At 44.5% G+C, this 6,000-nt stretch overlaps 1 protein-coding gene across 1 annotated transcript in view; it reads right to left on the reverse strand.

Moving 5' to 3' along the window:
- Positions 1-5,071, reverse strand: part of fes (FES proto-oncogene, tyrosine kinase) — a 155,518-nt gene extending 150,447 nt beyond the window's left edge. Inside the window, exon 1 of the mRNA XM_039773045.1 lies at positions 4,569-5,071. The gene's annotated coding sequence lies outside the window, so the exon portion shown is untranslated. The remainder of the gene's footprint in view (positions 1-4,568) is intronic.
- Positions 5,072-6,000: the final 929 nt, after the last annotated feature.

A 6,000-nucleotide genomic window follows, 5' to 3' on the forward strand; every position in this document is an offset into this window, starting at 1 on the left:
CCCGTGGCCCTGTAGTTGGGAAATAGCAGGTTGGATAATGGATGGATGGATGGATGGATGTTGTCCTGTTTAGGAGCATCCCCAATAACCCATCACTTTCCAAGAGGGGCTTTGCCGCACTCTTTCCGGGAGAATCTGATCCCGAATTATGATCTTATTCATCATAATAACTATTCATGGTGGCTCTAAAATCGGTACTGACCCCTACTCTCTTTTCTGTTTCTTTTTCCAGTTTCTTTGTGGTGGTGGCCTGCGCCACCTCCACCTACTCAAAGCTTCATGATGCTCCAACAATGATGGATGGATTAAAAGGCAGAAGTCTACGTGACCATCATCATCATCAAACCCTTCCGTGAGAACCCTAAATCCAAAGAGGACTGTTTCATTTATGTTAGGTAGAATGCCCAGAGGGGACTGGATGGTCTCATGGTCTTGAATCCCTACAGATTTTATTTTTTCTCCAGCCGTCTGGAGTTTTTTTGTCTTTTCTGTCCCCCCTGGCCATTGAACCTTACTATTATTCGATGTTAATGTTGATTTATTTTGTTTTATAATTGTGTCTTTCATTTTTTTTATTCTTTAATATGTAAAGCACTTTGAGCTACTGTTTGTATGAAAATGTGCTATATAAATAAATGTTGTTGTTGTTGTTGTTGATCGCTCAAGTCTGACTTCATGTTCACTTTATGCGATCAAAGAGATCGCCAAGGCACCGAACAGCTTCTTATCGAATCAGGAGCATCAGGCAGGCTGTGAGAGTTTTCTGCCCACACCTACCATGAAGTTTAAAGTGAACAGCAGATGGACACGGCCGCTGCCACAAGACAAATGAGACACGCTTTACAAAAAGTTGGGAAGGTAACGCCATAGATGGCTGTCTTTCACAGCCGGACTTGAGCGTTCCTACAGTCTCTGGGTCATGAAGGCACAACAAGCCTTTCTTAATCTTCATTAAATAACCCGTATTTAATCTAAAAATAAAACTAAACCAAACATTGTCAGAACTATTAGGATACAGCCTTTAATAATAAAAAGTAAAATAGAAATGGTGAAAATAATATGGAAATGAAAACTAATTTACAAAATGGAACTAAAATAACCTAAAGACTGTGTACTTATCACGTGGAGAAAGAATAGAGAAGTGGAGTCATTTCACGGATACAGAGATAGTCCAAGAACAGCAACTTAAAAGTCCTCTCAGCAGAATGTGACCACCAGCTCAGTTCAAGCAGCCCACCAGGGCCCAGTGGAGAAGGACAAGCCGAACTGCAGACAGAGAACTTTTAAATGAAAAAGGAGCAAGCATGGCAGGGGCACAGTGGCACATGTCTTTGTAGCTCCCCACTCCTGGCTCCAGAGATGAACTTGGTCACTGACAGCGTAGCTTTTGCCCATTCACTGCATGTCCATGTGGACTTTGACAAATTTTCTGTTTTCCTTTGACATCCTAAAGATATGCACATCATCATAATGGGTTTATAAGGAGCCATAAGGATTAAGGATGATCAGCGCACCCTGCGTTCTGTGTGACATATAAATAGTCTGATGGTATGGAGTATTATACTTTCATATGCACTATATATATTGTAATTTTGGTTACATTGCTCGCTTTTCAGTTCTTTTATGTATTGCTTGTCTTTCTTTTCATTCTTGTGCTGTATCAACCTGTCAAGAATCATTTTGTGGGCCCCGCTGGGACAAAGGCAGAGTAAGTTCAATTTACAGAGCCTTTCAGAAAAGAGTGGCAAAACCCAGATTGTTTCAAACCAATATTGTCCAAATGTTGCAAAAACAAAGTGTTACCACATCCTAGTATATTGAGAGCCCACAATTTCTGGACCCTGAACATGATGTAACACCATCAGCTGCTTATCTTAGGGCTTTTGAGTTGCAGCCCTCCATAACCTTCAACTGACTGATGTGCTCATCTCTGGGTCTGTTTGGGGATTTGTGCACTGAATGGTTCAACCCACGCTAAGTCTAAACTTATTACTGGTGTTTTCTGTCACCGTTGCCGTGTGTGAGCAGATGGGCTTTCTTGGAGCGTTTGTTATTAAACAGTCAGTCACGCCAGTGGCCAGCAGCTGCCACTGTGTCTTAGGACGGCAAGTTGGCCATAATGGCTGATGTCTCACCATATCTGAAGTTAACAGCAAATGGCCTTCCTTCTCAGTGCAGCTAACGGTGCCACCCTAAGCAATGTGAAAAGCTAGGGAGTGAGGGATCCTCACTTCTTCTGTCTCACTCTGGCAGCTCAAGTGCTTGACTTTGTCATTTCCTCCGTCAGTTTATCTTCAAGGGCTGCTGTGCTAATGCAGAAGAGCTACAACAGTGGGTGTAATGTGACAGCTCACACCATGCATTTTGAACCAAACAAGTGCTTAAGAAAGTGAAAGGCTGAGAGGTGAAGATGGCAGCAGCAATTTTTACAGAAGAACGGAAAGTAGTCACACTTTGCACACATCTTAAGAATGGCGGACTGCTGGAGTCTCTTTTAGATTTAATCTCATGGTCAGCCTGTTAGTTCAGTCTGATGTCAAGTCAAATATCTCTAGTCAGCTTACCAATCGATCTTGAATTTATACACCCACAATGTTTGTCAAGGCCTCTAGGCATTATCCCCAGCAGCTCCAATGGCTGCCCAGGATACAGAACGCTATACGGGACAGTTGGGGCCCTAAGTGTTTGCAGCCAATGAAGGCACAGGAGAATACTCTGGAAGGCATCAGTAGCCACGTTCACCTCAGCATGTCATCTCCACAGTGCTGGCCAAAGTTGCGGTCAGTGCACTTTAAAAACATTCAGAAAACAGGCCAACTAGCATGTCCTGTATATGCAGCTGTACAACCGTCCATCCATCATGGCCCACGGTACATCAGACTGCAGCCCCCAAGACCAGGAGTCCCTTCAGATTGAAGATGGCAAGCAAAAGTTGGTCATCTCCAGGACCCAAAACTACAGGAAAGCACATCGTCTGTTCATTTCAGTTCTGAGTATATCTACAGTCCATCTTATACATATACAGTATAATGACACCAGGTTTATGTCATGCCCACTGCTGTTTGGTCACCATGACAATTTGCCCCAATCAATGGGCCCATAAGTGTACTGAGCTGAAGGATTGTTTCTGTAGACCAAGAAGGTCCAGTTTGTGCATCAGTGAGATGACTGCAATGCTCCTCAGCACATTTAAAGTGACAATTCTCACCAAAGGGCTGTCAGACCACTGACACCAATAAAATCAACTGATGTCACATCTCTGTTACAATATAGTGAAGAAGACCTTCACATCTTGAAATGTGTTTAGAGATTATCTGTCTAATGTGGATGTTAAATGTTTCAAAAAGCACATGGTTAACCCAACACGTTTTTAACACCCTTGTTAAGAAGAATGAGAGTTTCTGTGGTAACACAAACAGATTCCTGGCAGTCAGAGATGCTGGCAGCAGTGATTGCTCTACAAATAAAAGACAGTTGCATTGCATTGATAAGACATTTCCTCAAAAATAAACCCAGATGAATTACAGGCTTTATGCCCCGCATATTCAACATAAAAGTAGAAAAACATCAAAAGCTGCATGGTCTTCAGAAGCTTAAAAAAAAGTCAGTGACATCCTGCTTTGGCTGCAGACCCTTTAGTGATTAGGCCCCTAGAAAGCCTTGGAGCCAGTTGAATGTGGGACACAAGGAGGCCCACCTTAGAAACCATCCCATCCAATGGGTGAGAGGAGTTACTCCTTTGGTTCCGGCAGACAGGAGGGCCTCTTCGTAAGCCAAAGACAGTTGGTGTACAGCTAAGCGGCGATGTGATGCCCCTGAGCTGAGACACAATACACAGCCTTTCCTCAGTCTCTGAAGATTCACAAGCACTCAGTAGAAGCTCACGTGCCGCCCAGAAAATCGAATTGCTAATCAAGTTTAACACTCAAATCACTGAAGTCAGCTGGTAATGAGATACAAGGCATGCTGACAAGAAGACGACCCAATGTGGTCAGAGCCATAGAGACACCACCGTCATGGTGCACACCCATACCAGCACTGTGGGACACAAGCACCCAGACAGAGGGGAGCTGACGAAAGGCGGGTGCACCATTAGGCTGGAAATGTAATCTTGAAAGTCTTCACATCTGTGAGATTTTAGGCTTTTCCCAAAATCTTCTGAACCTTCGCGAAATTAGCACAAGTTAATTTAACAAAGCCTTTAAAATCTTAACGAATGCAAGGAGCCACCATTTTGGCAAAGCCCTGTGACTTCTGGCTGGGTCATCTTAGAAGTCTTCACAGGAATGAGAGGTTGGACATGCTAGTGACTTTTTCCTGTTAAGAAAAGCAACCCATAATCTTCTTACATGTTCCAGTGGTGCTACCCATGCTTAGTGGATGCCCAATCACAATGGATGGCAGCATCGAGTGGGGGCACATGGTGGGAGATTCAAATCAAAAACAAGGTGATTTCTATTCCATCCATACTCTAAGTTAATTTGTTTTCCAAAGGGGATATTTCATTTTATCTAGCATTTCAAATGTAGCAAAGTCAAAGTCCGACCTGTGAGCAAACACAGGCTTACCTGAATGAATGGGACTCCCGGAGCGCTCTGCTTGTGCCACAAACCCTTCCTTCTCTGCCAAGAGTTCAGCCCAGAATGACCACCGAGAGGTTTTCGCTTGGACAAATTCCACCTTTTCAGATCCTTTGTGGGATTAAGTGGAGATTACCTTCACACTGTGTCCATTCTTGCTTTTGTTCACTTCTCAGAAACCTGACCAGATTTTACCACAAAACTCTTTAGCTGGTGCCTACACCAAAAGTTTACTACAAGTCAGTCAAAACCAAACAGAAAGGGCTTGTCCCTGAGCTCTCGTCACCAGCCTGAGAGAAGTGAACAGCAGAGCGGAGCACACAACGGGTTTCAGCAATAGGAGGAAGTCCAGCTATTTCCAGATCTGTTCAAGACAAGACCAGGAAGTTACAGAGTTTAATGCGTGCGCGCGTGTGTGTGTGTGTGTCTGTGTGCGCGCTCGCTCAAAGGAGTAAAAACTGCACTGCTAGGACAAATTGGAGAAGCAGAGCAAGCAGACTCCTGCCACATTCAACTGGACGTTCTCTTCGTTTGTTCATTTCAGCTGACTCACTCACACTGTAGCTTTGTGACGCTGCGCACAGAGCTCAGTCCACACCCGGCTGCAGCACACATCATGATAAAAGACGCAAGAGCTGATAAGTTGCATGCTAACATAAACAATTGGTCTTTGAAAAAAGAAAAAGATGGTGGGGGAATTCAAGAAGAAAAATAATTAGAAGCTGATGAGACTTTAGTTTTGGCATCATAAGGTGACAAAGCCACATGAAAGTCATCACAACCAACAGCCTCAGATTACCTGAAACACAAGTTTGCTGACATGCTCCTGTGGCACCACCTCTGCCATTAACCCAGAAGATGGCGGATGTGACTGGTTCTTTCCACCAATACCATAGATTCCTCTACTCAGGATGTCCCCGCCAGGCAGCTATACACCCTTAGATGGAACCGGTGGAGATCAGACTCCACTGCTGGATTCAACAACTAGCTATACTAAAGGAGAAGTCCCTCGGCCCAGCCGACTGGGCTACTAACTATGACGGAGCACTCTTTTATTGGTTCCATTAAGTAACGGGAGGTCCGGCTCGTTTCAAATATGCGGCTCCCACATGGCTCTTCATTTCGTATCACTCGGAGCCTTCTATTGTAGCCTAATTTAGCAATTATAAATGGTCTGTGTGTTGGCGTCCCTGAATGAAGGCCCTCCAACTTGCAGGGAAACACTTGGGGATTGGTGGCAGAATTGGCACTCCAGTCACCATAAAAAAACCTCCATCTGAACATGTGTGGCGCTGAGGTGTCACCCGCTGCATGGCTGCACTCGGGTCCTAATCTGGAATCCTGAATTGCTTTGTCGTGTGGTGGGTGCGGCAGTGCGGCGTATCAGTGTGTGCTCCTAACCTTTTGTGTGTTGGTAAGC

This window comes from Polypterus senegalus, chromosome 12 (genome assembly GCF_016835505.1).
Source record: "Polypterus senegalus isolate Bchr_013 chromosome 12, ASM1683550v1, whole genome shotgun sequence".
In the NCBI taxonomy this organism is placed as follows: Eukaryota; Metazoa; Chordata; class Cladistia; order Polypteriformes; family Polypteridae; genus Polypterus; species Polypterus senegalus.